The sequence below is a fragment of the Octopus bimaculoides genome, chromosome 14 (assembly GCF_046866305.1).
Source record: "Octopus bimaculoides isolate indiv1 chromosome 14, ASM4686630v1, whole genome shotgun sequence".
NCBI classification, from domain to species: domain Eukaryota; kingdom Metazoa; phylum Mollusca; class Cephalopoda; order Octopoda; family Octopodidae; genus Octopus; species Octopus bimaculoides.
In genome coordinates, this window is record NC_142941.1 from 7,875,508 (window position 1) to 7,885,507 (window position 10,000).

Below are 10,000 nucleotides of genomic sequence, written 5' to 3' on the forward strand. Positions count from 1 at the left end.
TCCCTCTCGGGTCCGTGCCTCATCGCGTTCTTACACACATAATTTTTCTCGTCTGGCCGTAAAGCCTTTTCTGTTTGTTTTCCTGTCTTGTTTTTTGTCCGCCACTACATTCCTCCATGGCTAGATTTAATTTGCGTATACAAATTTAATCTGCGATCCATGGGACGAGCCGTTTTAGCGATGCGTCCTGCCCAAGCTCGTCGAAACGCCGGTGTTAAAACGTGGGTGGCTGATGAAGGAGATGTTCTCTATGTGGCTCGTGTGTTCTCGTCTACGTTTGTTTGCAATGTCCTGTACCCAGATATGCACCTATACATACAGGTAGATGTCGGTATGCATATACCTGTACGTATATATGCATATACTCATTTACTATTTGTTTTTACATGATTGAACGCAGCATCTTCCAAATGTAAGTAGTTTTCGTAACTCATATCCTCCGACGCTACTCTATCTCTTTCTCTTTCCTTCCCCCCCCCCTCGTTCTTCCTCTGTACTACTACGTATCTCGCTTTACCCCTCTCGTTCTTCCTCTGTTACTACTACGTATCTCTTTTTCCCCCCTCGTTTTTCCTCTCTTTCTCTTTTCCTCTCGTTGCTCACCTATTCTTCTACTTCCTCCCTCTCTTTCTCTCTCTTCCCTTAACACCGGCATGGTCACATGCTTCCGGTCAATAATCCTTTCCTTCCTTGGCTTTCGCCAAGCAACGCACGCACCACTTTGTCCCTCTCGGGTCCGTGCCTCATCGCGTTCTTACACACATAATTTTTCTCGTCTGGCCGTAAAGCCTTTTCTGTTTGTTTTCCTGTCTTGTTTTTTGTCCGCCACTACATTCCTCCATGGCTAGATTTAATTTGCGTATACAAATTTAATCTGCGATCCATGGGACGAGCCGTTTTAGCGATGCGTCCTGCCCAAGCTCGTCGAAACGCCGGTGTTAAAACGTGGGTGGCTGATGAAGGAGATGTTCTCTATGTGGCTCGTGTGTTCTCGTCTACGTTTGTTTGCAATGTCCTGTACCCAGATATGCACCTATACATACAGGTGGATGTCGGTATGCACATACCTGTACGTATATATGCATATACTCATTTACTATTTATATATATATATATATATATATATTTAATTTTAATTTTTTATAAATTGATTTTAATTGAGTTTTTTACCTGTAATTTTGGATTTTGTCCCTAATAATATTATTATATATATATATATATATATATATATATATATATATATATATATATATACACACACAGGATGTTTCATAAAGATGAAACACCGTTTTACTAGTAATATTTGCGCAATATTTGTAAAACAAATGTGCTTGATTCTTTCCTGTCACGTGTATATGTGTACGTATGTATATGAGTACTATATATAGGTGCGTACGTATGTGTGTCTGTATGTATGTGTATCTGCGTGTATTATTTATTAATGAAAACGAAAGCGAATGGTACTTAATATATAAAGTGCAATTAATTGGATCAACAGTTAAGAAATCATTATATCATTACACACACACACACACACACAAACACACACTCACACACATTCACACACGCACACACACACATATATGTGAGTGTGTATTCATAAATGCAACAGGTCTAATCAATTATATCTGACATCAATCAGAATATGACAGAGGACCCAAATCTCTTTTCAAATCACATCGCATATGTTGTGAGTATATATATATATATGGATGTGTTAGTGTATTTATCATACACACACACAGATATGTGTGTGTATATGTGTTTACGTATATGCATATATATATATATATATATATATATATATATATATATATATATATATATATATATATATATATATATATATATATGTATACATATTCATATATATAACATATATACGTGTATATATATTCATAAACATACATATTTACGTGTGCGTGTGTGTGTGTGTTTGTGTGTGTATGTATGTATGTGTGTGTGTGTGTCTATTTGTGTGGCTTTAATTATATTCAACACTCTTGCACAGCTGAGCTGAATATGTCCCCTAATAGTCCATCACAAACACACACACACACACACACACACACACATATATATATATATACACACACACACATGTATATATACATATACGCACATTCACATTAGTAAACAATAGCAAACAAAGGACGTGAAATGCGTCTACGTGTTTTTACGAATGTATACATGTTCACTCATACACACGCACACTCACACACACACGTACACACACAAACACACACTCTCATACACGCACAGACCCGCACTGACACACCCATATGCATTCACATTGGTTAACAATTGAAAAAAAAGACTTATTATTATTATATAATAATAATAATCCATTTCTGTGCAATTTACGTCCGATGACAAAAAGACGATGGCGAATCACAGCTGGATTGGCTTTTAACTATAAATAGTCTGGCCTCATCAATCAATGCCTCTCAATCTAAACAGCAACAGAAAACAAACAAACAAACAAGCAAACCAACATCAACAACAACGTCATTGTATCGGTGAACTAACGAAAGTAACAAACCAAAAAGACCTTCTTCAACTCGAATCACGCCCGCCAACCCAACCCCTCCACCAAAATTTACAATATGGAAGGGAAAAGGCAAAAATTATATTCTTATTCTTATTATATATCTGTTTTACTTACTACAGTCATCGGTCCAGACTGCAGTCATGCTTGTTGGCACTCCGTCGCTTACGACGTCTAGGGTTCCAGTTCATCCGATCAACGGAACAGCCTGCTCGTGAAATTAACGTGCAAGTGGCTGAGCACTCCACAGACACGTGTACCCTTAACGTAGTTCTCGGGGGATATTCAGCGTGACACAGAGTGTGACAAGGCTGACCCTTTGAATTACAGGCACAACGGAAACAGGAAGAAAGAGTGAGAGAAAGTTGTGGTGGAAGAGTACAGCAGGGTTCGCCACCATCCCCTGCTGGAGCCTTGTGGAGCTTCAGGTGTTTTCGCTCAATAAGCACCCACAACGCCCGGTCTGGGAATCGAAACCGCGATCCTATGATTGCGAGTCCGCTGCCCTAACTACTGGGCCATTGCTCCTCCACGCAGTCATGCTAAGGCGGGGTTATCAAGAGCACTCAGAGAGAGAGCAAACCTCTGCCAAGGCAATAATAATGTCCTCTCAGCGATTATTTTTTAAACTGAGAATATCTGAAATAAACTCGACTGCTCTCACAAACGAGAATACTAAAAATGAACCCAACCACTCACAAAAAATTTAGTAAAAAAAAAAAAACCAGGAAAAACAATCCAGAATCCTTGTCCTTGTAACTGGTACTTTATTGCATCGACTCCGAAATGATGAAAGGCCAAGTCGACCTCAGTAGAACTTGAACTCAGAACGTAAAGAATCGGAAGAAATGCAGCTAAGCATTTTGTTCGACGCGCTAACGGTTCTACCAGCTCTGTGGTCAGACCTGCTGTTCACTTTTCACACTCTTTGAAGAGAATGCAGGCATAGCCAAATAGGTAAAGACGTTCGATTCGTAATTATGTGGTCTGGGGCTCGAATACACTACGTTACATCTTGAGCAAGTATTTTTGTTTCTATTCTTTGCTTCTTCACGCTCAGCCATGTGTTGTGTTTTTATTTTTGTGGGGCGGGTCTCTGGACGTAGTTATCCTCAACTCGGAGACCTGACTCGAATTCTTACAGTGAAGTGGACTCCGCTCCGCCAAAACCACAAAAGGACCTGGTGGTGACGGCATTAAGCCAAGCAACGGATCAAGTCTAACATCCAAAAACTCAAAACATATAGATAGATAGATAGATAGATAGATAGACAGATAAATAGATAGAAAGATAGATAGACAGATAGATAGATAGATAGATATTCTTTTACTCTTTTACTTGTTTCAGCTATTTGACTGCGGCCATGCTGGAGCACCATCTTAAAGGAGTTTAGTCCAACAAATCGAGCCCAGGACTTACTCTTTCTAAGCCTAGTACTTATTCTATCGGTCTCTTTTGCCGAACCGCTAACTTAAACACTAACATCGGTTATCAAGCGGTGGTGGGGGACAAATATATATATATATACGACGGGCTTCTTTCAGTTTCCGTCTACCAAATCCACTCACAAGGCTTTGGTCATCCCAAGGCTACAGTAGAAGACACTTCTACTGATCCCGGAACCATGTGATTGGGAAGCAACCTTCTTAGCACACAACCACGCCTGCGCCTATATATATATATATATATATATATATTATGTATGTATGTATGTATGTATGTATGTATACCTTCACATACACACACAGAGACACGTATATATACATATATATATATACACATATGTATTGGTTTCATATTTTGGCAGCAGACCGGCAAATTTGAGAGGAGATCGTTAGGTGATTACAGCGACCCCAGAACTCAACTGCTATTTATTTTATCGTTATTTATCGTCCCGCAAAAGATGAAAAGCAGAGTCGACCTCGCGCGCAATTTGAACTCACAAGAAATGCTGCGAAACATTTTTATCCCATGTGGTAACGACTCATCCATCTCGCTACCTTATAAAATACTATATTAAAGCTGTGTGTAACCCTGAGTAAGAGTTTATTCGGGTTTTTCAGCTAAATTACCATTTTGCTCTGTCTTTGGTTATCGAGTACAATTTTTTCTACCTTGTTTCACACCTGTGTCCACATGTATGTGCTGTGTGCGTGTATGTGTGCATGTATACACGTACACACAGACAGACACACACTCAGAAACAAACATATGTGCATGTATATACACACATATACATACACATACATATATATATATATATATACACACATACACATGCACACAGCTATATAAATAAATATATATATATATATATATATATATATATATACGTGTGTGTATATATATATATATATATACATACACAAACTAACATACCTATAACTATATATATATATATATATATATATGTGTGTGTGTGTGTGTGTGTGTGTGTGTGTGTGTACATCTATGTGTGTGTGTGTGTGCGTGTGCAAGCATTCATGTGTGCATATGTACGTTTGTCCGCGTACACATAAAAGTGTGTGTGTGCATTTTGGGCTATATTTACGTTTACGATGTAAAAATAAGAAAACAAAAACAAAAGACCAGTGTTGCGTTTACGTTGACTTAACAGTTCGACAAATGATATTGCTCCTGCATGGCCGCTCCACCCCCCACCTCCTCCACCCAATCACAAAAATAAAAGAATGAAAATGCCTAAGAAACTTTTCACAACATCATTTAAAATGTTAGCAAATTACAAACAAGAAAATTATTGTCACACCTGTAATATTAATTATTAAAATAATTTCATACATGCAATATGAATCAATAATACATATTCCTGAAATCGTAAAATTAATAATAATAATAATAATAATAATAATAATAATAATAATAATAATAATAATAATAATAATAATAATTAATAATAATAATGGGAAGCTAAGCAGTTGTGGTCGATGAAAAAGGTGGTAGTAGTACCAATAATTGTCGGAGCCCCTGGGGACAGTGAGAAGTACATGGAACAAATAGGGGCTGCAATAAGGGTGGAGCACTTGCAGAAAACAGCACGGCTTGGAACCGCTCGAATACTCCGGAAGGTGCTGGAAAAATAAGGGGTGTTACCTTAGTTCACTGGTAAGTGAACAGCTGACACCGTAGTACATCTCCAGCGTTAGAAGCTGTGCAAAGGCAATAATAATAATAATAATAATAATAATAATAATAATAATAATAATAATAATAATGATAATAATAATTTTTTCTACTCTAGGCACAAAGTCCGAAATTTGGGGGGGGGGCAGTTGATTAGATCGACCCCAGGATGCAACTGGTACTTTATTTATCAACCCCGAAAGGATGAAAGGCAAAGTCGACCTCGGCAGAATTTGAATAATAATAATAATAATAATAATAATAATAATAATAATAATGACAATCCTTTCTACTATAGGCACAAGGCCTGAAATATTGGGGGAAAAGTTAGTCGATTACATCGACCCCAGTGCATAACTGGTATTTATTTCATCGACTCCGAAAGGATGAAAAACTAAGTTGACCTCGGTGGAATTTGAGCTCAGAACGTAGCGACGGACGAAATGCCGCTAAGCATTTCGTCCGGCGTGCTAACGATTCTGCCAGCTCGCCGCTTTCATAATAACAATAATCTTTTCTGCTAAAGGCACAAGGCCTGAAATTTCGGGTAGGGAGGGAACTAGTCGATTACATCGACCGCAGTGTTTCACTGGTACTTAATTTATCAACCCCGAAAGGATAAAAGACAAAAGTCGACCTCGGCAGAATTTGAACTCAGAACATAACGGCAGACGAAAAGCAGCTAAGCATTTCGCCCGGCATGCTAACGTTTCGTATTTCTTTACTGCCCACAAGGGGCTAAACATAGAGGAGACAAACAAGGACAGACAAATGGATTAAGTCGATTACATCGACCCCAGTGCGTAACTGGTACTTAATTTATCGATCCCCGAAAGGATGAAAGGCAAAGTCGACCCCGGCGGAATTTGAACTCGGAACGTAACGGCAGATGAAATACCGCTAAGTATTTCGCCCGGCGTGCTAACGTTTCTGCCAGCTCACCGCCTTAATAATAACAATAATAATAATGATGATAATAATAATAATAATAATAATAATAATAATAATAATAATAATAATAATAATAATAATAATAATAATAATAATAATAATAACAACCACAACAAAATCACATCAACATCAAAGGCAGAAATAAGAAAACGGAAGAAGAATTGCTTTACTTACCTCGTTCAAGTATTTGTGTGTCCGTGTGTGTTTTAAGTTGGTTTAGAAGTAATTAAGAGACCCTTGGCAGACTTTCCGACTTCAACATCCTCGAACGTAAAAGATGCGCCACAGAAATAATCCTCATATGTATATACGTGTGTATGTGTGTATATACGTGTGTATGTATGTATGCATGTATGTGTGTACGTATGTATGTATGTATGTATGTGTGTGTATGTGTGGGTGGGGCGAGTGTATATGTATGTATATTGTGTTTGTATATATGTGTATGTATGTCTGTCTGTATGAATGTATGTTTGTGCATGTGTGTATGTATTTTATGTATGTGTGTGTGTGTATGTACGTACGTATTTATGTGGTTGCAACTGTGTGTATACGTGTGTATTTGTACATATATATATATATATATATATATATATGTATGTATGTATGTATACCTGTGTGTGCGTGTGCGTATCTACGTATGTGTGTGTATGTATTTATGAGGGTGTAATATGTATGTGTGTGTGTATGTATTGATGCGTGTGTTACGTGTGTGTGCTTGTGTATATATGTATATATATATATATATATATATATATATATATATAGGGGAGGTATATATTTATGCGTGTGTGTGTGTCTGTGTGTGTGTCTGTGTGTGTGTCTGTGTGTGTGTCAGTGTGTGTGTCTGTGTGTGTGTCAGTGTGTGTGTGTGTGTGTGTGTGTGTGTGATAGGCGAATCTACGGACACGCGACGACTAACTACGAAAGTGATGCGAATACACCTGTGGCGTGGTTGTGATGTGCGAAACGTATGACGGTGTGAATGGCTGTATCACAATGGTAGCAATGGTATGGAAGTTGTCGTCGTCGTCGTCGTCGTCGTCGTCATCGCTGGAGATGGCGGGGGAGGGTGTGTGATGGTCTCCGTAGTGAGGTGGTGGTGGTGGTGGTGGTGAAGGTTGTGGTGGTGGTGGTGGTGGTGGTGGTGACGGCCTTCGTGCTGATGGTGGTGCCGGTGTTGGTAAGGATGGTTGTAGTGGTGCCTCTGACGGTTTTGGCGGTAGTGGTAGTGGTAGTGGTAGTGGTAGTGTCTGTGGCGGTGGTAGTGGTGTTGACGTTCGTGTCGGTGGTATTTATCGTGGTGGTAGTGGCAGTGTGTGCGATGGTGGTGGTGGTTGTGGTTGTAGTGGTTTTAGTGGTAATTTTGTCGGGGTGCTACAGGTGGTGGTGATGGTGGTGGTAGTGGCGGCGGTGGTGGTAGTGGCGGTGGTGGTGGTGGTGGTGGTGGTTGTTGTTGTGGTGGTGGTGCTGCTGGTGGTGGTGGTGGCGGTGGCGGTGGCGGTGGTTGCGGTGGTGGTGGTGATGATGATGGTGATTGTGGTAGTGGTGTTGGTGGTAGCGTCAGTGGTAATGGTGATGGGGATGGTAGTGGTGATGGGGATGGTAGTGGTTGTAGTAATTTTAGTGGTGGTAGTAGCAATGGTGATGGTGGGGGGGGGGAGCGACGGGGGAGGGGTGAATTGAATGGGTGGTGATGGTTGTGATGATGGCGATTGTGGTGGCAGTGGTGGTGGTGGTGGTGGTGGTGGTGGCGGCGATGGTATCACGTTTGATATCCAAAGATAACCAGGGATATGTTATTGATCGAAACCGTGTAGGGCAGTTTTAAGGGGAAAGAGATGCTGTGACTGCTGCTGCTACTTTTGTTGTTGTGATTGTGGTTGTGGTGGTAGTAGTGGTGGTGCTGGTGGTGGCTCTTCTTGTCGTTGCTGTTGTAGTATCATAATTGTGGTTGGCGACCAGCTGGCGGAATCGATTGCATGCCGAACAAAACGCATAGCGGCATTCCTTTCGACTCTCTGCGTTCTGAGTTCTAATCCAGCCGAGGTCGACTTTGCTTTTCATCCTTTGTGGGCGAGAGAGAGAGAGAGAGGGGGGGGGGGAAGGAGGCTCGACGAAACAGGTACCAGTTGTGCACTGGGGTCGACGCAATCGACTGCCCCACAAATATTTCAGGGTTTGTGCCTATAATAGAAAGGGACAATCAGTATTGTTGCTGGGGTGGCGGCGAGATGGCAGAATCGGTAGAACGCCGGCCAAAACGCTTTGCGGTATTTCTTCCGACTCTTTTCCTTTGTGAGTTCAAATCCCGCCGAAGTCAACTTTGCCTTTCATGCTTCCGGAGTTTGATAAAAAAATAATAAATGAGTACCAGTTGCATACTGCGGGCGTTCTAATCGACTGTACTCCTTCCCTTCCAAACTTCAGCCTTGGTGGTGGTGGTGGGGCTATAGTAGAGAGAATTGTTTCAGGGCCATTTAGTGGTGGTAGTGAGAGGTAGGGAAAGTTTTGGTGTTTGATGTTGGTGGTGGTGGGTGACGGTGTGGGGACGGTAGTCATCGTGATGTTGCGGTTTGGCGTTGGTGGTGGTGGTGGTGGTGGTGGTGGTGGTGGTGGTGTCGATAGTGATGATGGTTGTGATGGTGGTGGTGTCGATAGTGACGATGTTTGTGATGATAGCGATGGTGGTTATGATGATGATGATGATGACGATGGTGTTGGTGGTAGTGGTGGGGATTGAGGAGGTGTTAAAGGAGGTGATGATATGCTGCTGCTGCTACTACTACTGATGATGATGATGATGATGATGGTGAGGTTTTTTGTTTTTTTTGTTTTTCTGCTGATTACGATATTTGACAATCAGTGAAAAAGTGGAATGTACATGGGATGGTCGGAGGAGGAGTAGAAGGGGAGGAGGAGGAGGAAGAAGAGGGACAAGAAGAGGGTAGGAGGAGACTCTTGTGTAATGGGAGTGTGTTTGTGTGTGTGCGCGCGCGAGTATGTGTGTGAACGTATGTACGTGCATGTGTATGTGTGTGTGTGTGTGTCGACTCTGTGTGTACGAGTGTATGTGTGTCTATGTGTCTATGAGTGTGTATGTGTGTACCTGGTGTGGAAACCTGAGTATGGGCATATATATGTGTATGTGTATGCCTGTGTATGTGTGTGTGTATGAACGTGCGAATGTGTGTGTGTGTGCATGTATGTATGTATATGTGTCTGTATGTGAGTTTATGTGTGGCGTAAGAACGTATGTATACAAACGTGTGTGTATGTGTGCATGTGTGAGCGAACGTGTGTATGAATGCATGTGTGTCAATATATGCGTGTACACGTATGTGTACGTGTGTGCGCGT

At 40.9% G+C, this 10,000-nt stretch overlaps 1 long non-coding RNA gene across 1 annotated transcript in view; it reads right to left on the minus strand.

Moving 5' to 3' along the window:
• LOC106875037 (uncharacterized) overlaps nucleotides 1–9,669 on the minus strand; it is a 91,529-nt gene extending 81,860 nt beyond the window's left edge. Inside the window, exon 1 of the long non-coding RNA XR_001410076.3 lies at nucleotides 6,816–9,669. This is a non-coding gene — a long non-coding RNA (uncharacterized LOC106875037). The remainder of the gene's footprint in view (nucleotides 1–6,815) is intronic.
• Nucleotides 9,670–10,000: the final 331 nt, after the last annotated feature.